This window comes from Schistocerca americana, chromosome 1, assembly GCF_021461395.2.
Source record: "Schistocerca americana isolate TAMUIC-IGC-003095 chromosome 1, iqSchAmer2.1, whole genome shotgun sequence".
Taxonomy (NCBI): domain Eukaryota; kingdom Metazoa; phylum Arthropoda; class Insecta; order Orthoptera; family Acrididae; genus Schistocerca; species Schistocerca americana.
In genome coordinates, this window is record NC_060119.1 from 99176512 (window position 1) to 99200557 (window position 24046).

Below are 24046 nucleotides of genomic sequence, written 5' to 3' on the forward strand. Positions count from 1 at the left end.
AGGTACACCGAATTTTGAGATGGAACCGCCGAAACGACGTAACAATGACCGACATGCGACTCGCCGACATGATGATTTTGACTATAAGCTGTTCATTACTACACGTAAATTCAAAACATTTAAGAATTCTGGCAACGACATTCATCCACAAGCATGGCTCCATCAATTCTCTCATTGTTTTCCTCCCAACTGGTCATTAGAGCACAGATTAGAATTTATGTGTGGCTATTTAGAGAATGAACCAGCTGTAAGAATGCGATCGGTCATTCACGATTGCCACAGTGAAGGAGAATTTTATCATGCCTTCCTCTCAGCATATTGGTCTCAAGCTACACAAGAGTAAGTAAAACATAGCATCATAATGATGAAACATTTCGAACAATCTGAATTTTCCAGTCATGTAAAATATTTTGAAGACATGTTGCATAAGAATCAGTACCTGTCAAACCCATACAGCCCCTCAGAACACATCCGCATTTGCTTAATCAAATTGCCTGAACATTTACGACATATTATTTTGGCACGATGTTGCAAAGACGACATTGAAGCTTTTCAGGGACTGTTACAAGAAATGGAAATTGACACTGACATTCGCGGAACGCGAAAACAGGAGCACAACAATTACAGGTAACATCCGTCACAATTCCGCGATGACAGAAATAATAAATGGACACGACAAGGCTATTCTTACAACGCAAATCGTGACCAAAACAGACACCACCCGTATGACAACCGTTGGCAGAGTAGTAATAATTACAGGGAAAGATCACCTCTCCGCGGTAATGACTATCACAGAGACAATCAGAGAAACAGACAATGTGGGAACCAAAATAAACATTATCAAGGGAGACAGAATAACGTGAGACGCAACGGTCCAGCGCGCAGTTACGATTAAGGGAGAATTTCTCCACCACGCGACCGACAAGAAAGAAACTATGGAACCTACCGACATGACGACAGACGATATAATCGTAACGACAGACTTGAATTGCATCAGAACTGCCGAGATTCAAACAGAGCAGGGCCCTCTCGACAAGGTGAATTTGTAGAAGTTAGGTCTCCTAATCCTAATAACGACGCGCGCCAACAAGGAAAGCCGGCTGGCTTGAGAAAATAACATAAGCTAACCTTGAGAAAAATTCCAGTTCCTTACCGAAGTATACAACGTGATAATTGCTTTGAAGATGAAACTCTGCGCACTAGAAAGGGTAAAAGATTACACCACATTTCACATGTAAAACCGTTTAATGAAAGATAATCTGCTTTTTAACTTTGTCTTTGCCATTTTACTTTTCACTTTACATTACTAGTATGCTTTGTCAGACTTAGAATCTGTTAACATGCAACAATGTTTGAAGTTAAATATCCAGTCAAGAACCAAGAGAACTTATTTAAACAGAAATTACGAATGCATTGTTATTGTGAGCAGACGACACAGTGTTATTGTGTGTGTACATTCTTGCTTGTTAGTTGCACGATTACGTAACGACTATAAGACTCACATACTTAGAACATATATACCAGTACTGCTAACAAGATTTTAATGCAACATTTTGGTTTACTTGAGAATACATTCTGGATTTAAAGTACTTTCTGTGAGATTAAAGATGACACAGTGGTTAGTTTATGTGACAGCTACACGATTTTATCACGACGCTACTAATGAGTGACAATTTACAATGTTGCTTTTGCGGTGTTTCTGTTTTATACCTGCACAGTTTTTCTGAATTATTCTGGAAAGTAAAACATGTTTTAGTAGTAACTTTTGTGGTATAGCTACAATGAGACAGCCTTTTCCATAGCACAACAATATGTTGCAGCACAGTACTTTCTTCATCACGGCAATAAGCGTAATAACTAAGATATCTATACGCAAAGCATTTCACTTTTGTTTATCATGAGGTAAGTACATTGACTTCTGCAGAACTTAGCTTTCGGAGGACGATAACTACGACACTTCCACAGAGATTATCTTACAACAAGACGCACAGTTTAGCGCTACAGTACACGTATTTGAGTGATTAATTTTGTACTTAAACATTTATTTTTAAAGATATTTGAATTACAAAGATACAAAGGTTTTCCGTGATACATTTCATTCCATTGCTGTAATCTGTAACACCTGAGGGTATAATTACATTAATCCTCAGGGGGGTACACGCCTACTTTGTGTACCATGTGTTTGGCAAGCACAAGGAGCCCTAGCTAATATGGTATTTGCTTATACAACTTTACACATCGGTACCATATTCCTCTAACACATAAGTTACAAAGCTATCTGATCATTTAACTGAGCGATAAACTTTTTTTTACTACATCAGTGACACATGTTTACACAATTACACAGTTGGATAACTTCACACTTATGAAATTGTATTTCGTCTGTATTTTGTGAACTGTTCATATTTTTTCGGAACCATTGTGATACTATGAGAGCTTTGAATGATGTATTTGGTATGGGATCATGATTTTTAAAGTACGTTTGAGGTAGATGACACTTTTGACATGAGCAGAGAATTTTTTTTAGGTTTTGAAATTATTGAAGGAAGCTACAACGATTTTGAGATTTGGCTGAGGTTTCATGATGTTATGATGATGATGTGTATTACGCTGTTGCGGTATGTTTATGATCAATAAGCTGATGCTATATGAGGAATTTGATTATGCTATGTATTTATTATGCTGAAATATTGAAGAAGTGTCGACGAATATGTATATGTGTAATAAGGTAAGGAATAATGAGTAGTGGTTAGGGACTGTGACTTGTGAAAAAGGATGTTGGAAACCAAAAATCGTACTTTAAGAGTTATGAAATGTATGTAAATGCGTGAATGTATTACAATGGCGACAAAAACTTTTTTGACACTGTTATATCAATAGGATTTTGTTTCTACAGATTTGTAACGCAAATTCTCCACCTGTAAAATTTTTATATGAGACTGTCACTGTAGCGGAAGCTGCTGTCGTAAATATTTCAGAAAGAAAGGTAAGTGACCTTGACGTAATGCGTTTTGAGCGCCCAGCTGAGAGATAGTAGTCTGACAAACGAAAGCCATTAGGTGGAGAAAAAAAAAGAGGCCGTTATCCTCGCTATTGACATTTCTTTGTCGAAAGCATCACAAATACGACACGCTCAAACTTGAAAACATATGATAACACTGTGGAGCTCTTAATTTATGATATTTACTAAAATGCCTAATGAAATCATGAGAAACATTTTACATCTATTGTCTTTCTAGTTGAGAGATTGCTCATTTTGTTTAATATCTGGTTTCCAGCTGTGTTGCAGCATTGGCTTTATAAAATAAAATTAAGTGCATTTGCTAATGTGAACACTTTCTGCCAACAGATCTATTAAATAATAATTTTATGATCCATATTCTTCGAAAAAGGAGCACTTGGAATGGAGAGAACAATAAGAAGGGATTAATAACAGTAACTGCATACATAATTTTCTTTTCAACTGCTTAGTAATTTTTTTGGTAGAGTAAGTTGTCGTGATGCATCACTCTAGTGTTAAGATGTGACATAGGTATTAAACATGGCCATTTGTACTGTAATATTTTTCTGCTTGAGCTTTGTCATGTTTAGATATAAGTTATTGCATTTGCTGCTGCTGTTTGCCAGGCATAGTGCTACTAAATTTCACTTTGTATTACTCTGTTAAGCCAGTTTTACTACTGGTTTATTTTTCTTGGTGCTGCACATTGGCTCATATTAGTTGTAATGTTGCATTTGCTTGGTAATTTAGATTTAATGTAGCTTGCATTTTTTTTCATTGCTGTTTGTATTAATTGTTTTGTGCTGCTGCATTGCCTCATCCTTTAGTTTAGCATCTGAGCTCAGTAGATTTAAGTTAGCTTAAGAGGGGGTAGACTATATAAGAGAATGAGTTGCGGTGCATTGGAAGAAATGCATTGAGAAGTTATACGAAAAAAGTACAGAAAGCAGGTATAGATAGGACTTTTTGGAAATAATGAAGAACGAAGAGAGATCTCCGAGAAGTAAAGAAAGTTTTGTTTGCAAAATACTGCAGTAAAACAAACCCTGTCCTTTCCTTGTGTTATCCCACTATGTGTTTGTGTACCCTTGGGTATTTGTGTTCTTCCTGTCTTTATGTGTTTATCTGATGAGAGTTACGCTGTAGAATTTTTCTGATAATATGTTATTTACTTTGTAAAGATGTTTATTTATTCTGTTTTGTTTTAATGCTCATGTGTGAAGTTGATGTTTCAAAAGTTATTCTGATCTTTGATGTATTTACTTATGTCATAATTCCTGTAACACTGATGTACATGTTTATTTCTATTCTTTTGTAAAGCCCCTATTACTACAAATGTTATCTGTATTGTTATGTTCTTTAATGATGTATTTTGAACCTTTGTTATTGTATTCTTAAGTTATAAAATTGTTATTGACACCAGTTCATCAAATTAAGTAACTAGTAAGTTACATTTCACTGAACACATTTCTGTTGGTCATAGTATATGGACAATATGTGAGAAGTAGGGACTCATAGTGTTTGCACGTGTGTTAATAATTCAGCAAGGGACTGGTTAACAGCATTGCTGGTTTTAAGGACAATTAAAAAAAACAAAAAAAAACTTTGTAAGTGCACAAGTGGTGGTTTATGATCTTGCTATATTCTCCGCAAGACTCTTCGATGGTGATTGTGCACCTGCACAGTCGCAACAGATGGCTGCTGGTCGTCTCTACGTGGACTACAGTGGGTCTGCATCTTTGATGGCCCACCAATACCATTATTTCTACAAGGATTGCAGTGGGTCGGCACCTCTGGTGGCCCACCAATACCATAATCTCTACCAGGACTACAGTGGGTCTGCTCTGTGCTGACCTACCTACCAATATTCTTCATAACTTTGACTGGCTCTGCTGTGGGTTTGCTCTGTTGTGACCCATTACCTGTCTGCATGTCAAGAGTCAGCACTGTCTTTCCGTTGGGAGGACAACACTACTTCTTCAAGACTGCATGGAAATCCACTACTTCCATGTGCATTTTCTTTTACTGCTCAGACTTTGAGAAAAACACTGCTATTTTACTGTGATGAACGATCAGGACTGTCTTTATAGACTGTGAGAAAATTTTAGCTTTTGACCAACATTGTATCAATCAGTGTGTGCCTTTGATTTCTTTGTTATTGTAATTATGAAAATTTTTTTCAAATCTGTATTGGCCACTGTCCAAAACAAATTGTAAAATTTTTTGTGGGGAGCATGAGGGCTATGTAAGTAGGCTGTGTAGGTTCTTATATTGGTAACGCCCTGTAGCGCTCTGTATGAAAATCACTGGCTGTGCTGTGTGCAGTCTGTGGCTGGGTGGCATTGTTGTAATATTCGCTATTGTAGTGTTGGGCTGTTGGCTGTTAACAGCGCGTAGCGTTGCGCAGTTGGAGGTGAGCCGCCAGCAGTGGTGGATGTGGGGAGTGAGATGGCGGAGTTTTGGACAGAGACAGTAAATTTGTAAGACTGGATGCCATGAACTGACATATATATTATGACTTTTGAACACTATTGAGGTAAATACATTGTTTGTTCTCTATCAAAATCTTTCATTAGTACTTAGTGCCTTCAGTAGTTTGAATCTTTTATTTAGCTGGCAGTAGTGGCGCTCGCTGTATTGCGGTAGTTCGAGTAACGAAGATTTTTGTGAGGTAAGTGATTTGTGAAAGGTATAAGTTAATGTTTGTCAGGGCCATTCTTTTGTAGGGATTTTTGAAAGTCAGATTGCGTTGCGCTAAAAATATTGTGTGTCAGTTTAAGCACAGTCTTGTATAATTGTTCTAAGGGGACGTTTCAGCTTATCTAGATAGAAAAAATTATTTCACTTCTCCCACTGATCAATCGTTCTCAGGTGCAATACTCAAGTATCGTTCGAAAGTGTGTTTTCTGCGCTACCTCCTTCGTAGGTTTCTCCCAATGAATCTCAGTCTGGCATCTGCCTTTCCTATGATTAGTTTTATATCTAGCAATATGTTACATTTCTGCCACTACCAGCTAGGGTGTAACCACCTATGGCAAGCTAACATACACCAACAAGCGACAAACGTCGGCAAGCCCCTGCATATCAGCAACGTTGACTGGAAATTGCCAACTGCTATTAGAGCCGACCAACATGCCACAGCAGGGAAACCGACGAGCTCTCCCACTGGCGCACAAACAAAACGCCAACATCACCCTACACTGTGCATTCGGTATATGACCTATCGGACACAAAACGGTGATAAACCTAACTGTTGCAGGTCGCTGACGCTGAACGAGAGCTCAACACCGGCACCCAGCGGCAGCCGCCGAGCAACACCACCGCACAACATCAAAGGTATCGACATGCATGATACCCACTACTAGCAAAGCCTACCCTTGCATGAACTATCGCAGGCAGCAAGACATCCGCTACTGCTCTTACCACCCGACCTAACTATCGCAGAGGATTTTTTTCCCTGTGCTCTGCCCTTCAAACCGCTACCCTTCGTTCGACTTCGACCCAATCTGTCTCCAGATGAGCGCGTATTAATGGTTAACCTTAACCAGACGTACGCAAACATCGCAGTACCCACATAGTGCGACACCTCACTCTAGTGAAAACTAACCCTTATGCAGAGATGGCAGTAGACCTTTTGAGTTGGCCATCATGCCGGTGTGGGCGTGGAGGGGCTCCACCTCTATGAAGAATGTTACATTTCTTGATGATGATGGGCTATCCACCTAGCGTTGATATTCTGCAGTTCTTTCAGCACTTCTCTACAATTTCTTAGAGTTTCGACTTCACTGTATACAGCAGCGTCACTCGCGAACAGCTGCATGGAGATTACGATGCTATTCTCTAGATCATTAGATCATTTAGACACATTGTTAACAGTAATGGTCCTACAACAGTGCCTTGGAGCAAGTCCGAAGTTGGTTTCTCTTCGCTCAAAATGACGTGCTGAGTTCTGTTTGCTAGCCTAGCTGCCCACTCGTGTCTTATAGGATGCCTGCAGGATGCTGCCTTCTCAGATAGCTATACAATTCAAGTAAATCACTTTAATGATTTTTTTTACAATTAAGTAGAATGACAATACTTAACTCTGGTTTGCAATAGTGTTGCAAGCGATGGGCGACATGCAAATAATCTAAGTCCTTCGCTAATTTCAATGTCCATGCAAGTTATTCACACTCGCTCATAAGTCACTGCTATCGTTAATATGTCCGCCCCGATAGCTGAGTGGTCAGCGTGACGGATTGCCATCCTACGAGTCCGGGTTCGATTCCCGGTTGGGTCAGAGATTTTCTCCGCTCAGGGACTGAATGTTGTGTTGTCTTCATCATCATTTCATCTCCATCCGGCGCGCAGGTCGCCCAATGTGGCGTCAAATGTAATAAGACGTGCCCCGTAAGGGTCTCGAAGCCAACGACGCCAAACGCTCGTTTCCACCGTTAATATCACTGTTATTCTAGTCCTGTCTACTAGTGCCTCTGCTAATGTCTGTCTTCAGCTGTCCGGCCGAGGCTGGCAGCAGCGGTGCTTATATTGTCTTCGTGTAGCGGCCGCTGCTGCCGTGGTGACGCCATAGTCAGCGCTCTATTGGCTGTCGTCGTTTCGCAGCCTTCTCTGCTCTTGCGTTCTTCATCTTCCTGCCGGCGATTTCGTTATGCCGGAACACCTATCTTCAATCCGATCACACAGCTGGTCTGACATTTATGACCCACGCATTTAGTTCAGGCGTCAGTCAGGAACTGTGTCGTACAGCTTTCAAAAATCAAAAAACGCGGCGTCGAAGTAGGCTCTGAGATACGCGGACGAGAGGAGAGAGCTGGCTTTCAAACGACCGCTGTTTTCGCGATCCTTGTTGACTGCTACTGATGAGAAAGGTCGCAATACGCTAGTATCAAATACGTTCTAAAATTATTCAACAGGCGATATAGACCTATAGTTGTCTGAGACTGTTTGTAGCACTATTACCGATGTTAAATGTTGTTGGGGACGCAGGAGGACGGCGCCTTCAATCAGAAAGATTCTCAACAATTAATAGTAAAATCATGTTTATTAAATATGAAGAGCTATTCAACTTAAATGATACTTCTTCTCTTGAAATGTCCAGCACAATTAGATGTTTAAAACTAATACAAGTCCCCTAAACCATTAAATTCCTGTCCTGTCTGAGTGATGCCTACGTAGAGTCCAGAGCTGGCCTGTGCTGCCTACGGAGCCTAAGTCTAGGAGACGACGAACGAACCAATGCAGCTTGTGAACTTGGCGCTAAATGAAGACTGTACGCGACTCGGCGCACTGAAGACAACTGTCTGCCGTAACTCAGTGCTCTGGCATTTAACTAGGCATCTACCAGTCCCTATCCACACCCGTGCTACACATGGATCGGCAGCTGCGCCCGCGGAGGACTTCCGTACAGTTCCTACTGCTGCGCTGAGAGTGTGTAAGTGGGCTGCTTCTGTATTGGCAACGCTGTGTAGCGCTTTGCATTGGATCTCTGACTGCGCTTTCTTTGTAAGAGACTCTGTCGCTGGTTGGACGCGTTGTTGGAAGTTAATCGTCAGTAGTGTTGGGCAGTTGGAAGTTAGTCGCCAGCAGTGATGGAAGTACTGTTGGGCAGTTGGCGGTGAACAGCCAGCAGGGATGGATGTTAGCATTGATTTAGGGTTGTCTGAAGTGTCAGCGAAGCCTAACGATCTGGAAGTATCCGACTTGGGAGATTGAAATTTATTCATGATTATATATCTTTCAACTGCATGTCAGTGACGATTTATATTTGTGTTTGAACTGGATGTCACATTATTAAGGTAAAAAAATGCATTATTTACTTTGCAAAAAAATTTTCCTTTGTTAACCACGTGCCTATTAGTAGTTATTGGCTTTAGTAGTTAGGATCTTTTAGTTAGCTGGCAGTATTGACGCTCGCTGTATTGCAGTAGTTCACATAATGAAGATTTTTGTGACATAAGTGCTTAATGAAATGTATAGGTTGTTGTTAAGAACCATGGACCTTGCCGTTGGTGGGGGGGGGGGGGGGCTTGCGTGCCTCAGCGATACAGATAGCCGTACCGTAGGTGCAACCATAACAGAGGGGTATCTGTTGAGAGGCCAGACAAACGTGTGGTACCTGAAGAGGGGCAGCAGCCTTTTCAGTAGTTGCAGGGGCAACAGTCTGGATGATTGACTGATCTGGCCTTGCAACACTAACCAAAACGGCCTTGCTGTGCTGGTACTGCGAACGGCTGAAAGCAAGGGGAAACTACAGCCGTAATTTTTACAGAGGGCATGCAGCTTTACTGTATGATTAAATGATGATGGCGTCCTCTTGGGTAAAATATTCCGGAGGTAAAATAGTCCCCCATTCTGATCTCCGGGAGGGGACTACTCAGGAGGACGTCGTTATCAGGAGAAAGAAAACTGGGGCTCTACGGATCGGAGCGTGGAATGTCAGATCCCTTAATCGAGCAGGTAGGTTAGAAAATTTAAAAGGGAAATGGATAGGTTTAAGCTAGCTATAGTAGGAATTAGTGATGTTCGCTGGCAGGAGGAACAAGACTTTTGGTCAGGCGAATACAGGGTTACAAATACAAAATCAAATAGGGGTAACGCAGAAGTCGGTTTAATAATGAATAAAAAACAGGAGTGCGGGTAAGCTACTACAAACAGCATAGTGAACGCATTATTGCGGCCAAGATAGACACGAAGCCCACGCCTAGTAAAGTAGTACAAGTTTATATGCCAACTATCTCTGCAGATGACGAAGAAATTGAAGAAACGTATGATGAAATAAAAGAAAGTATTCAGATAGTGAAGGGTGACGAAAATTTAATAGTCATGGGTGACTGGAATTCTGTAGTAGGAAAAGTGAGAGAAGGAAATGTAGTAGGTGAATATGGATTGGGGCTAAGAAGCCACCTGATAGAATTCTGCACAGAGCACAACTTAATCATAGCTAACACTTGGTTCAAGAATCATAAAAGAAGGTTGTGTACATGGAAGAAGCCTGGAGATACTGACAGCTTCTAGATAGATTATGTAATGGTAAGACAGAGATTTAGGAACCAGGTTTTAAATTGTAAGACATTTCCAGGGGCAGATGTGGACTCTGACCACAATCTATTGAATATAAACTGTAGATTAAAACTGAAGAAACTGCAAAAAGGTGTGAATTTAAGGAGATGGGACCTGGATAAACTGACTAAACCAGAGGTTGTACAGAGTTTCAGGGAGAGCATAAGGGAACAATTGACAGGAATGGGGGAAAGAAATACAGTAGAAGAAAAATGGGTAGCTTTGCGAGATGAAGTAGTGATGGCAGCAGAGGATCTAGTAGGTAAAAAGACGAGAGCTAGTAGAAATCCTTGGGTAACAGAAGAAATATTGAATTTAATTGACGAAAGGAGAAAATATAAAAATGCAGTAAATGAAGCAGGCAAAAAGGAATACAAATGTCTCAAAAATGAGATCGACAGGAAGTGGAAAATGGCTAAGCAGGGATGGCTGGAGGACAAATGTAAGGATGTAGAGGCTTATCTCACTAGGGGTAAGATAGATACTGCCTACAGGAAAATCAAAGAGACCTTTGGAAAAAAGAGAACCACTTGTATGAATATCAAGAGCTGAGATGGAAACCCAGTTCCAAGCAAAGAAGGGAAAGCAGAAAGGTGGAAGGAGTGTATAGAGGGTCTATACAAGGACAATGTACTTGAGGACGATATCATGGAAATGGAAGAGGATGTAGATGAAGATGAAATGGGAGATACGATACTGTGTGAAGAGTTTGACAGAGCACTGAAAGACCTGAGTCGAAACAAGGCCCCGGGAGTAGACAACATTCCATTAGAACTACTGATGGCCCTGGGAGAGCCAGTCCTGACAAAACTCTACCATCTGGTGAGCAAGATGTATGAGACAGGCGAAATACCCTCAGACTTCAAGAAGAATATAATAATTCCAATACCAAAGAAAGCAGGCGCTGACAGATGTGAAAATTACCGAACAATCAGTTTAATAAGTCACGGATGCAAAATACTAACACGAATTCTTTACAGACGAATGGAAAAACTTGTAGAAGCTGGCCTCGGGAAAGATCAGTTTGGATTCCGTAGAAACATTGGAACACGTGAGGCAATACTGACCCTACGACTTATCTTAGAAGCTAGATTAAGGAAAAGCAAACCTACGTTTCTAGCAATTGTAGACTGAGGGAAAGCTTTTGTCAATGTTGACTGGAATACTCTCTTTCAAATTCTGAAGGTGGCAGGGGTAAAATACAGGGAGCGAAAGGCTATTTACAATTTGAACAGAAAGCAGATGCCAGTTATAAGAGTCGAGGGGCATGAAAGGGAAGCAGTGGTTGGGAAGGGAGTGAGACAGGGTTGTAGCCTATCCCCGACGTTATTCAGCCTGTATATTGAGCAAGCTGTGAAGGAAACAAAAGAAAAATTCGGAGTAAGTATTAAAATCCATGGAGAAGCAATAAAAACTTTGAGGTTCTCCGATGACATTGTAATTCTGTCAGAGTCAACAAAGGACTTGGAATAGCAGTTGAACGGAATGGACAGGGTCATGAAAGGAGGGTATAAGATGAACATCAACAAAAGCAAAATGAGGATAATGGAATGTGGTCGAATTAAGTCGGGTGATGCTGAGGGAATTAGATTAGGAAATGACACACTTACAGTAGTAAAGGAGTTTTGCTATTTGGGGAACAAAATAACTGATGATAGTCGAAGTAGAGAGGATATCAAATGTAGACTGGCAATGGCAAGGAAAGCGTTTCTGAAGAAGAGAAATTTGTTAACATCGAGTATAGATATAAGTGTCCGGAAGTCGTTTCTGAAACTACTTGTATGGAGCGTAGCCATGTATGGAAGTGAAATATGGACGATAACTAGTTTGGACAAGAAGAGAATTGAAGCTTTCGATATGTGGTGCTACAGAAGAATGCTGAAGATTAGATGGGTGGATCATATAACTAATGAGCAGGTATCGAATAGGATTGGGGAGAAGAGAAGTTTGTGTCACAACTTGACTGGAAGAAGGGATCGGTTGGTAGGACATGTTCTGAGGCATCAAGGGATCACCAATTTAGTACTGGAGGGCAGCGTGGAAGGTACAAATCGTAGAGGGAGACCAAGAGATGAATACACTAAACAGCTTCAGAAGGATGTAGGTTGCAGTAGCTACTGGGAGATGAAGAATCTTGTGTACGATAGAGTAGCATGGAGAGCTGCAGTTAACCAGTCTCAGGACTGAAGACCACAACAACAACAACAACATTGTTAAGATTTCTTTTTAGTCAGGGCCATTCTTTTGAATTCATTATTTGAGGCCAGGTTGCAAATTTTTTGAAGCAGTCAGATTGCGTTGCGCTAGAATGTTGTGGGTCAGTGTTGTCATGATAAGAAAAGGTAAAGAGAAAGTAGCCTCAGTACGTTGAGTTTTACTCAGTTGTTTCAGAATCAAATAACGTACAAGTTTCATCTTCTCAGTCATTCTGTAATTTGAGACAAATGGCTCTGAGCACTATGGGACTTAACTACTGAGGTCATGAGTCCCCTAGAACTTAGAACTACTGAAACCTAACTAACCTAAGGACATCAACACATCCATGCCCGAGGCAGGATTCGAACCTGCGACCGTAGCGGTCACGCGGTTCCAAACTGACGCGGTTAGAACCGCACGGCCACACCGGCCGGCAAGTTGAGACACACTCATGTAAATAAAGAAGTTTCAAGTGTTTCGAGCGTGGCTTATCGATTATGGTGCTGTACTCTCTGGCGTCGCGAGTACCTTCACCACACCTATCTTGGTCTTATCTAAATTCTTTGTCTGTTTTTACTTAATGTGACTTCTGTGTAGTCACGCTCTTTGATGTAACAACGACGTAAATGTTTTATTCATGATTCATGTTAAATTATATAATTGTAGCTAATATATGGATGTAATTTGACAAGGGCTGTAAAACAATGGAAAAGTTAATGTTTTTTTGTAATACTGATTCATGCAAAGAGCATTTAGATCTGTAACTGTGTACAACATGGACGGAAGCCCCTCTACAGTGAAACTGGCTTGGTGGGAACAGAAAAGGTGGATCTGGCGGTCGAACTGCCAAACTCGTTTACAGCATGAGTCAGTTGGTGGTTAGCAGGGCAAAGTGTGCGCATCTTGTGAAGTGAAAGAGGCGAGAAGAACCGCCAGATTACACAATATAGCCTCAAATGCGGAAGTAATTTGGCTTATTATTCATCGCATACTTTGATTAGCTCCGCACTACGAAAATCCGATACTAAAAGAGAATTTTTAGAGCTTGTTGCACAGAAAGAGCCATGGATACTTTTGCCACCTTTTTTAATAGCGCAGGAGATCGACACTGCCACTACCTTCCTCTCAAATTACCAGCTGAGTACTGTATAATTACGTGGACGAGATATGTGGTACCTTTTTCAGTAATAAGTTTGTGTTCTGCAAACTCTGTGTTGATCCATCGTATTTTATCGTTAGTCGTTTACCTATACAGCGACCTATCCCACGTACTACGTTAATTCCGCGTACACTATTTTATAAAACTGAAAAGCAGTTATCTTCCTTAACTAAAGGTAATAAATTTTGTGGAGTTGTAAAGAACGTAATTATTTAGTTAGCGTAAGGTATGAAATAGTCCACGTAATTTTTCATAAAACATTTTGTGAAGATACTTAATATTTGTTACGCGCATGTCTCACTTTTATCATCAGCGATGTACGGGACGCAGCAGAACATCTGGTTAGTGGGTGAACTATGTGAGGATCGTGTAACCTCCTCCGTATTAATGCTTCTAATTGAGAAAAAGAAGTTATTGATAAGTTACATAATCAGTATTAGAGTCTTACAAAATTGTGATAATAGTAATGATCTTTTGAAGATAATTTAGTTCCGTGACTGAAACAGAATCGAATACTTTAGTTTCTACCCTTCAAAAAAATTTCATTTTACCCCCAGGTTGAGGACCGCCTCTCTAGCTTCTAATCAGCAAAGCAGACTTTCAATGACAAGTAAAGTCAATCCCAACAGTTAACTGTCTACATCTACCTACATCTACATCTACATGGTTACTCTGCAAGTCACATTTAAGTGCTTGGCAGACGGTTCATCGAACCACCTTCACAATCTCTATTATTCCAATCTCGTATAGCGCGCGGAAGGAATGAATACTTTTATCTTTCCGTACGAGCTCTGATTTCCTTTATCGTGGTGACCGTTCCTCCCTCTGTAGGTCGGTGTCAACAAAATATTTTCGCATTCGGAGGAGAAAGTTGGTGATTGGTATTTCGTGAAAAGATTCCGTCGCAACGAAAAACGCCGTTCTTTTAATGATGTCCAGCCCAAATCCTGTATCATTTCTGTGACACTCTCTCTCATATTTCGCGACAATACAAAACGTGCTGCCTTTCTTTGAACTTTTTCGATGTACTCCGTCAGCCCTATGTGGTACGGATCCCACACCGTGCAGCAATATTGTAAAAGAGGGCGGACAAGCGTAGTGTAGGCAGTCTCCTTAGTAGGTCTGTTACATTTTTAAGTGTCCTGCCAATAAATTGGTTAGTCTTCCCCACAATATTTTCTTTGTGTTCCTTCCAATTTACGTTGTTCGTAATTGTAATACCTAGGTATTTAGTTGAATTTACGAAGCATGCTAGTACTTGGTACAACTTTGTCTAATTAGGCTGGCAACCGTTTCCTTTTGCGTAGTTACAGTTTACTTGATTACTAATAGAACCTAGGTTCCATACCCGTTTGTTCTGCTACTGCTTCCTTTCCGTGGAGATCTTTAGAGAAACAAAAACATGCCGATGCCTCTTCATTACCCACGATCACAGTCACGGTCAAATAAGTATCGTTTCACAGGAGTAACATAATCGCTGTACTGCTAATTTAGTAGTAGCCGGTAGGGTTACACGTTCTTGGAAACAGGAATGTCTTGCGCATTTTTCCGCTCACTAGGGACGCTTCTCTGCTCTAGCGACCTACACTTAGACTGCTGTTGGAAGAAGACAAAGGTGTTTTCGCATGTCTATGTACAATTTCTTATAGGCGTTCCTTTCCTCTTTTAAGTGATTTTACTTTTCTATCCCGCTGTTAATTATTTCGATATCCGTCATTTTGACATTCGGGCGGCAACTGAAAGCAACAACCGCAAGATCTTGCTCAGTAAAACAATTTTGTTTATCTTAATCAAGTCTTTATTTTTCTTTCTGCAACTTTCACTTTTGCTGTGTTTATTGATGAGCCGTAGTCTGGGTTACACGTGCTTTCCTTCCCTTTCAAAACCTTTTTATGTCTTTAATCCAGCCATAAGTAAAGCCATAATTTAATGTCTTCCATTTCTTCGGTGCTGGATTTCACCAGCGAAACTTATTACGTGTGTAATTGATATCCCACACGACATACAAATGTTAGTGAATTCTCCTAGTGATATGACACTGACGTTAGTTTTAAATCAATACATGTACTGTACAAATGATTATCGAGGTACAAGAACGAAGGGGAGAAATTTAGAAACACAAGATACCTGGGAACGTAGCAATTAGTTATGAAATTCTTTGGCAGTAGTCTACTTCCTTCTCGCGTTAAGTTTAAATGGTATCTCAAGATTTCGGTGCCTTCATCGTCATCCTGGTCAACAGTTGACTGAACAAAGGCCAACCTAATTTTTTAAATAACTTCGTGCTGCTATTTTGTAACTGCTGCCCGATTTATTAAGTCTACAACTTCGCTTCCGCCGTTTTGCAGTAGACGGCATTAGTGGAAAGTAGTGGTGCAAGTCGTAAGTCGTAAGTGTAATACAGTAAGCTTAGGCATTTGAGAACATAACGCCATCAGAATATCAGTCGATTTTTGATTGCATTATTCTCGGCTGAATATGTAAACTTTCGAGCCCAGTTCTCGTAATCTGCGGGAGGTTTTAATTTTCTGCTTTGATATGAAGAAATCTATGGCTGAGGCTCATAAAAAGTTGGGTAAGACCTATGATGAGGCGCCTGATAGTGACAGAACTTTGCAGAAAATGGTTTCCATGCTTCAAGAACGGTGATTTTGACGTTGAAGAACGGCATGTTTGTGAAAGAGAGAAAGCTTTCGATGCTACTGCAACCGACGAGAACGACCACAGGACATCGTTATCGAAAGTAATTGATGTGTTTGAGCCGAGCACTGAAAGACAAACGGCCACAGTACAATGATATACATGAAAACGTCATTTTGCAGCATGACAGTCATCGACCCCATGTAGCAAAACCCGCCAAAACATACCTGGAAACGTTGAAATGGGAAGTCCTACCCCACCCGCCGTTTTCTCCAGACATTGTTCCCTTTGACTAACAACTTTTTAGTGCAATGGGACACGACCTGGCTGCCCAGCGCTTCCTGCCACATGAACAATTGCAAACTTGGATCGACGCATGGATCCTCTCGAAAGACGCCCAGTTCTCCGCCGCGGGATGCGTACGCTGCCCGAAAGATGGGAGAAAGTAATGGCCAGCGATGGCCAACACTTTGAAACGTAAATTTTTTATAAGATGCTCACAATAAAGCCTCGAACTTCGAGAAAAATCCGCGTAAGCAAAGTTGTAGCCCCAGTACATTTGGTGACGTTATGAACTGTGCGAGGAATCTACATTTAATTAAGTCCTGATCGGGAGGGTTCCAGTGACGTAACCAGCCTTGCTCTAAGTAAACAACTCGTCCACGCTGTACACTGCAGGTAAAACCACAGAGCTCTCATCATCTAAGCCAGAAGAGGAAAGTGAGTGGATCGTTCTCATTTTTTTCAAGAAGCATCGTCAGACAGATGTGAATAGCAGTAGGCCGGAGAAGCTGAAGTTAGTCTGTAGTGTTATCATGAAACTGGTTTTACACTTACATTCTATGATACAAAATACCTACTCTGTAGAGAAATGCAGATAACCCGCTAACATTAATGTTTTGGAACTCAGTTCGCTCCGTTCGTGCGTGTGATCCAGAAGAGAGTGCATAGCGGAGAGCAAGTAAATTTGGGGTTCCTTACCGTAGAGGAGAAATCACAACATCGCTCCTCACAGAGGGAAATCTTCATGTGTCAAACTAGCCATGGGTCTACCCCTGAACGACGCTACAGAGAGTACGTAATTGTTCACTACACACGGTGCTTCAAAGTCTTTGCATCACACCATGGGGAACAACTTTTCTTAGAGACAAAATGTCGGTTCACGCTTTCCAGAAATGCTAGAGAGCCTTTCGTATCGGTTATGGCCCTGAGAGCCGGCGGGGCGTACTCAGTCTGCGGCGTGCGTAGTTATACTGTGTTAGATACAATCCAGTTGTCTGCTTCGTACGTTTGTGTGTAACAGACGTTGTTCTCAAAGAGGCAATCCAACCACCATTAACGTTTGATGCAAAGACTTTGAAGGCTTTGAAACACCGTGTGTGGCTGATTTCGGAAACTTCATGGTGCTATTGAATGTGTAGGAACGTCTTATCTACAGACGATTGTATAGAAAAGCATTGAGACATGTAGAGAATCTAAGTTTGATGATTCACTCACAATTTAAACGAATCAAAAATGGCTCTGAGCACTATGGGACTTAACATTTATGGTCATCAGTTCCCTAGGACTTAGAACTACTTAAACCTAACTAACCTAAGGACATCACACAACACCCAGTCATCACGAGGCAGAGAAAATCCCTGACCCCGCCGGGAATCGAACCCGGGAACCCGGGTGTGGGAACCGAGAACGCTACCGCACGACCACGAGTGCGGACTAAACGAATCTATTGCGTACATATAATCGGAAGTCCCAAATGCCTTTCAGCTACAAGTGTTTGCGGATTGGTCACTACATACCGTAACTGCCGTCGTTCTTCCGAAACGACCTACAGAGGCCGACAACAAGGAAGTAGTTGGAAAAAAAACGGTTTCCGAACTATGATTCATTGGTTATATTCCACGGAAACGCACAGGGTGGATCAAAAAGAATCACACGATTTAATAAAATCATAATAATTATGTTATTTGAGATGACCTCACTGTCACCAGGTCGCTTTCAATTTTGCCTGTAGGCAATGGTCATAATGGCTTGTCTCATCAGTTTATTCTGTGTCGCTCACATGCACAACCATATAAAGTAACACTACACTGGACTTGATGTTCACTGGGTAGGAACATTCTCGTTTGTGTTATTCACCTCAGTGTTCTTCGTGTCAAGCGTAGAGCAGACCTTATCAGAATTAATGTCACAATAATCGTACTGGTAGCTTCAAAAGATAACACATTAGACTGTGTTAATGCTACAAAGGTTTGCATGATGTTGCATTGTCGTGTTACAACGTCTTCCCGCTAACTTTGTTCATAATCCAACGGAGTTCTCAAACTTCTCTGTCTGCGTTTGCCAAACTACCGCTCAAATACACAAAAGATGAAGAAACATTTGTTTGAACCTGTGTATATAATGGAGATGCGTGGCAGAGGGTACCATGTTAGTTTCAGAAGCGTGTAATAAGTAAATTACCGATCTGTTTTGCTACGTTTTCGTAAATAACCTGTCGAGAAATTTGACACCACATCATTTCAATGAAAAAGCTACGTTAATTATTGAAAAGTGTTTAACAAAAATTTTGTGTAAAATTAGAACACTAGTGTTGATACTGGAGTGGCAGAGGGACCAAATATTGGATAACTGACAGCTCTTATTAGGCTAATTTTACGTAAAGTTCAACATTGAGCTAAGTAGTTTCATCCAGCAACGGGGTCTGATGTGTTAGTAAATGGAAATACGTAATTAGCTTTAATGAAGCGTGCTGGAAGTGTTGAATAACTCTCCGGATGAACTAGATAAAATATTAATCCGAAACGTGTACGAAGGAACGACACGAGAAGCTATTAATTATGAAAGGTGATAACTGATAGTTTTTTAGCTCCTGTCATACCAGTAATTTAATTAATGTTAGCTAACTCAGCTCCATGAGAGATTTAACTGGTTTCTGGAGCATTAACAGTTTAAAAAAAAAGGAGGTATATTTTGTCAGTTTCTATATGTTCTTAACCGTCCCATGCAGAAAAATACAAGGGCAGTAAAAGTTATGGAAAAGAGGGAAGGATAAGAAGAAATCATTACTTGTAATACCAGACGTAGGACGTTACCGGAAGACATCAAGCATTTTACTTATATTAATCATTCCAACACATGTAAAGAGACACAATTACGCTTCATACATACTGACTCTGAAAGTTCCAGAGGGTAAGTTTACCTCGAGAAGACACCAGTTGTTCGCCGTATTAACGCATTGTTTTCTAGGAACGATGTATTGCTAGTTACAAACAGTTAAGTATTATAAGCCACAGCTGAAACGGCGATACGATACACGCCTCTTCTACTAGGCATAATCTAAATGGTTCTTATGGGATCCGAGGTTAGTTCAGTGGTGATGTCAGAAGCCAAAGAAAATCCGTTATACTAAACATGTCTGTCTGTATCGAATCGTATCTAAAGGTCAGTCACATCGTGTAATTACATTATTTTTTTGCCTTGATTTTCAAAGAAAACTTAGCAGGTTTAATCACGACAATTTTTTGTAGATCTTAATGACCTATACTGCTGAGCCCTGCCACGTCCACCGATAGTCGTGTCACGACTTAAATGAAATTTTTGCGAGAAGGAAGTGGTCTCGGACACGGAGCAGAGGCGGTGGCTTTCAGTTGACATATCCTCTTTTTAATTTAAACAACACTCATTTTATTATAAATATCATTTAATTAAAAGAAAAGGACAAACTTGAAGTGAAATGTTTAGCCTTTGCGGATGATATTGCATTGATAACTGAAAACCGAACAGACGCAACACTTATGCTTGATTTGTTACACGAGATTGCTGAAAAGACTGGGCTAAAAATATCCTATGAAAAAACCGAGTATGTAGAACACGAACATAATACAGAAAAGCTTATGAAAACAAAGTATGGAAAAATTAAAAGAGTCGACAGATTCAAATATCTGGGGGAGTGGATCCAAGCCAATGGACTGGATAACACAACAAATAAAGAAAGAATAAAAAAGTTAGAATTTGCATATGAATTAACACAAAACTACTACAATAGGAAATCAATATCCGTACAAGCGAAGATTAGACATTATAATTCAGTTATTAGGACACAAGCAACGTATGGATCAGAGTGCCTAACATTGAATAAGAAAGGTGAATTAAGAGAACTAGAAAAAAGAGAGAGAAAAATACTAAGAAAAATTCTAGGTCCCAAGGAAAACAAGGAAAATACGTGGATTAAAAGGAGAAATGAACACTTATACAAAAATAAAGAAAAGATCACAGATACAATGAGGAAGAGACGGCTAAAATTTTATGGACATTTAAAAAGAATGGAAGAAACACTGATTACAAAGAAAATTTTTAATTACGTTAGTAAACTGAAAAAAACTGTAGGATGGATAGAAGCAGTAAAGAAAGACGCCAACAAAATAGGTGTTACAAAAGAAATAATACGTGACAGGAATCACTTCACTGATAGAAAACGCAAACTACGAAGAAGTTGAGCCCAAACCTCGACCCAAGAGAGTGTGGACAGATGAGCAGAGACGAGCAGTTGGCGAGAAAATGAAGAAGCACTGCGAGGAACGGAAGAAAAAGAAACACCGTAAGTCTTAAGTTGTATGCGGTCCACTGCTGGCCAAATTCATAAATAAAAAATCATTTAATTAAAAAAAGTATATTTGAAAGTAGGATATTTGTTTTAATCTTTTAACATGTTGATACACATTTGTCTAAACATTTATTATTAAACAATACATATCAAAACAGACACTGTATTGAAGTCAATATTCTTTGTAGTTCTTTGGCTTGCAACACGGGAGAGTTAAAATGTCCAATCACAACACCTTGAGCCATCTAAATTTCCAGTTTTATTTATTTTTTACCGATGGACGTGTAGGAAGGATCCCAACTCTTATACAATCGAAATAGGGGATAGCATACAGTCACTGGTATCAGTAGACTTCAACACAGCGATCCCTTCGATCACCACTTGCAGACTCAGAATTCAACATCCTGTCGGCTACATCGCTTACTAATGTACCAGCATTTCATATTTGCAATGGCTTATCTCGCACTTATATTAACCTGTGACCTTTCACTTTCATCACTTAAGTATGTTACCTAGATAAAAGCATTCCCAAAATTTCATTAATGTACTTTTTTTTTGTTTGGTGTTGCGATTTTTTCCGTCAGTGTATTATGTACGGAGGATACAAGCAATGAACACTGCACGACTATTTACCAGCAAATTGTACCTGTTTCCCTTTTAGAAGCAACGTTTCGTTTTCAGTTCGTAAGCTTTCAATCCATGACCTTCTTCCTTTTTAGCACATTTCTCTTCCACAATTCAGGACGTTGTTCCTTCCTTCTAAATTCATGGAAATCGTCTTCGGACACGTCTGACAGTGCCATCCCCGAAGCCGTTTTGAAATCTCACAGCTGTTTACTGCATCCCGCTACAGCGATGCCAAAGTTATTCCGTGCGATCAAAGGACGGGTCTCTGTGACAAGTCCTCTTTATGCACACGAAACGAAATTTCAACAATGGTTTAGAAAGGGGAAAAAATCACACAACAAGTCCTATTTTAGAATCAACATATACGGAATCATGTGAAAAGAACAACTACAGCAATAACTCATATGCTCCAAAAGTGATACCAATACCCGTTTTTTATCTCAACGCCTCAACTGGCTCTTGGCGGACTTGGAAGCAGGGAGATGGAGGCAGATCTGGGTACGACGTTATTTGCCGAGTTTGCTGTGCAGTGCTGGCAGTGGCGCGCCCAGTGTCCGTTACTGAGTCGGGGCGTGCGGGCCATGCCTTGTGTATGCGAGGAAGCCTACCTCGACTGGGCTTGGATTACCCGCCCCTTCGCAGTGGAGTTTTTACCCGTCTTCCGCCGTGGCCTCTGCTGTCAACTGTGCCTTCCTAGCGCCGTGTCCGTTACGACTGCTGCACGGTTCTGTCCCCACCTGAGTGCCTGAGCGTCTCCACAACCTCTTTGATTGTTTGGTGTTTTATGTCCTGCTGGGTCCGTTTGAAGTTAGTAGTCATACAGTCGCACAGTGGTGGATTGGTTCTTGGCTAAACGACCCGCCAACGTCTGCTCAGCTCTCTTCCGTAGAGCAATTGGTTTGACTGTTAGAGTTTTTTCCACAAGTAAATTGTAGGCGCCCTGTTTCAAGGTTGGTGGCGTGAGTGTTTGATTTTAAGGACTAGCAGGCTGCTATAAGTGGAATCTTGTCTTAGAACTGTGTAGGATTAAGAAGAAAGGTTTCCTCTACATTGTGGCAGCCTCCCTACCTGTACTTAGCAGCATAACCTGTGTTTTAGGGTGTCACAGCCATCTAGCAGAACTGCCAATAGTTGATTCTGTTTAATTCTCCAAAGATTTTAACATCTGCTACGTTTCTGGTGGAAATGTTCCAGCAGCTGTTTCCTGAAGATAATCAGAGTGCCTAAAATTTGTCCAGACTATCTGATTAGCCTAGAATCGTTCATACAGCGACACATAACGTGCTTGGTGGCTCGTGGAGGTTATATTGTAAAGACTACTTTTAAATTTGTCAAGGTGGTTTTAATTTTTTTTTTTTAATTTTACTGTGCTCGCATTGGTATTGCCCTAAGTTTTGTGTCATTGGGGGGGGGGGGCGATAGATTTGTGGTTGTGTCCTTATAGATTGTGATGATTATTTTCCGAGGACTACTTTTACGTTGGTCAACGTGCTTTTAATACTTTCTACGGTTAATGCTTTAATAAGTTTGAAATTTTGTCACGCCTGCATTCTGTTTGCCTTGAGTGTGGTATGCTTGAGGCGGGCCAAAGTTATCTTGTTGTGTCGTTGCGGATGTGCTATGTGTGTTGTAATTACATCACTACTTTGCTTGTCTCGCACGGGCCGCGGACTAGTGCTCGAAGTATACTTCTGAGTCTACTGTGTCGCCAGTGGGCTTGCGCTACAATCCGGCGTCGGTCTGACCAATTGCAAATTACTTATGTTTGACATACTTCATTCTTGTGACAGAAAAATCTTGAAACATGCATAAAGATTAAAGTGGAGCTCGAGTAAAATTGTATTCCTTAAAGTTTGTTGGCTCTAAACAAAAGAGACTTTTATGTCTGGTGCACTTTAAGGTTTATATTGTTCTAAAGAAAAGAGTTATTTATGCTTGGACCCTGTAACATGTTAGTAAAAATTTTGTAAGGCTGATAAATAATAAACGATGTTCAATAAGTTTCCCAGCCCTTCTCCTAGGTCCTGGCTGTTGGTGTCCTTTATCTTGGTATACGTTCTGGTTTTACGGTATCACTCCCTTGTTATGTTGTGGATTAAAAGGTTGTTGTCTTTTTGGGGGAAGAGTTTGGTTCTTTGGGCCCACTGTTAAGCAAATTTTAAAAGGGTTGTTGGCTTCTGCCTTTTATCTTAACCTGTAGTCGTATGGTTTAAACTTGAGTCTTGTAATTAATACGTGCTTTGTATTTCTTGCATTTCTATTGGCCTTTTATCTTAAGATGCCTGTGCTTTTGAGGATTATTTTACTTTTCTAGAAGCGGGAGCTCCCAGTTCTAACCGGGTTGCCCGTGTTGTTAGGTGCTCCGAAACTTTCCGGTGATGTGGGACTGGTATCTTTAATCTGGGGCATTTCCTGATTTGTAACTTTTACCTCACATTTTGTTGTTGTTATTGAAATGGTCTGTTTGTTGTAAATTTTATGATGAATTAATTTCATTACGTCAATTCATTACGTCATTTCAAAAGAGTGCAAAATTTCTGTTTAACGTGTGAAATATTAAAAGGTACAAAATTTATGTTGAACTTATAAAATTTCTGAAAGCTTAGAAAATTTCTATTTAACTTGTGAAATTTTAAGAGGCTGCAAAAGTTTTATTTAACTTCACTTTATTTTATTTTATCCGTTTTTTAAAGAGAAGAAAAGAAGGGGCCAATGGAAACTAGTTATTTGTTTGGGTTTTATAACTGCTTCTTTAATT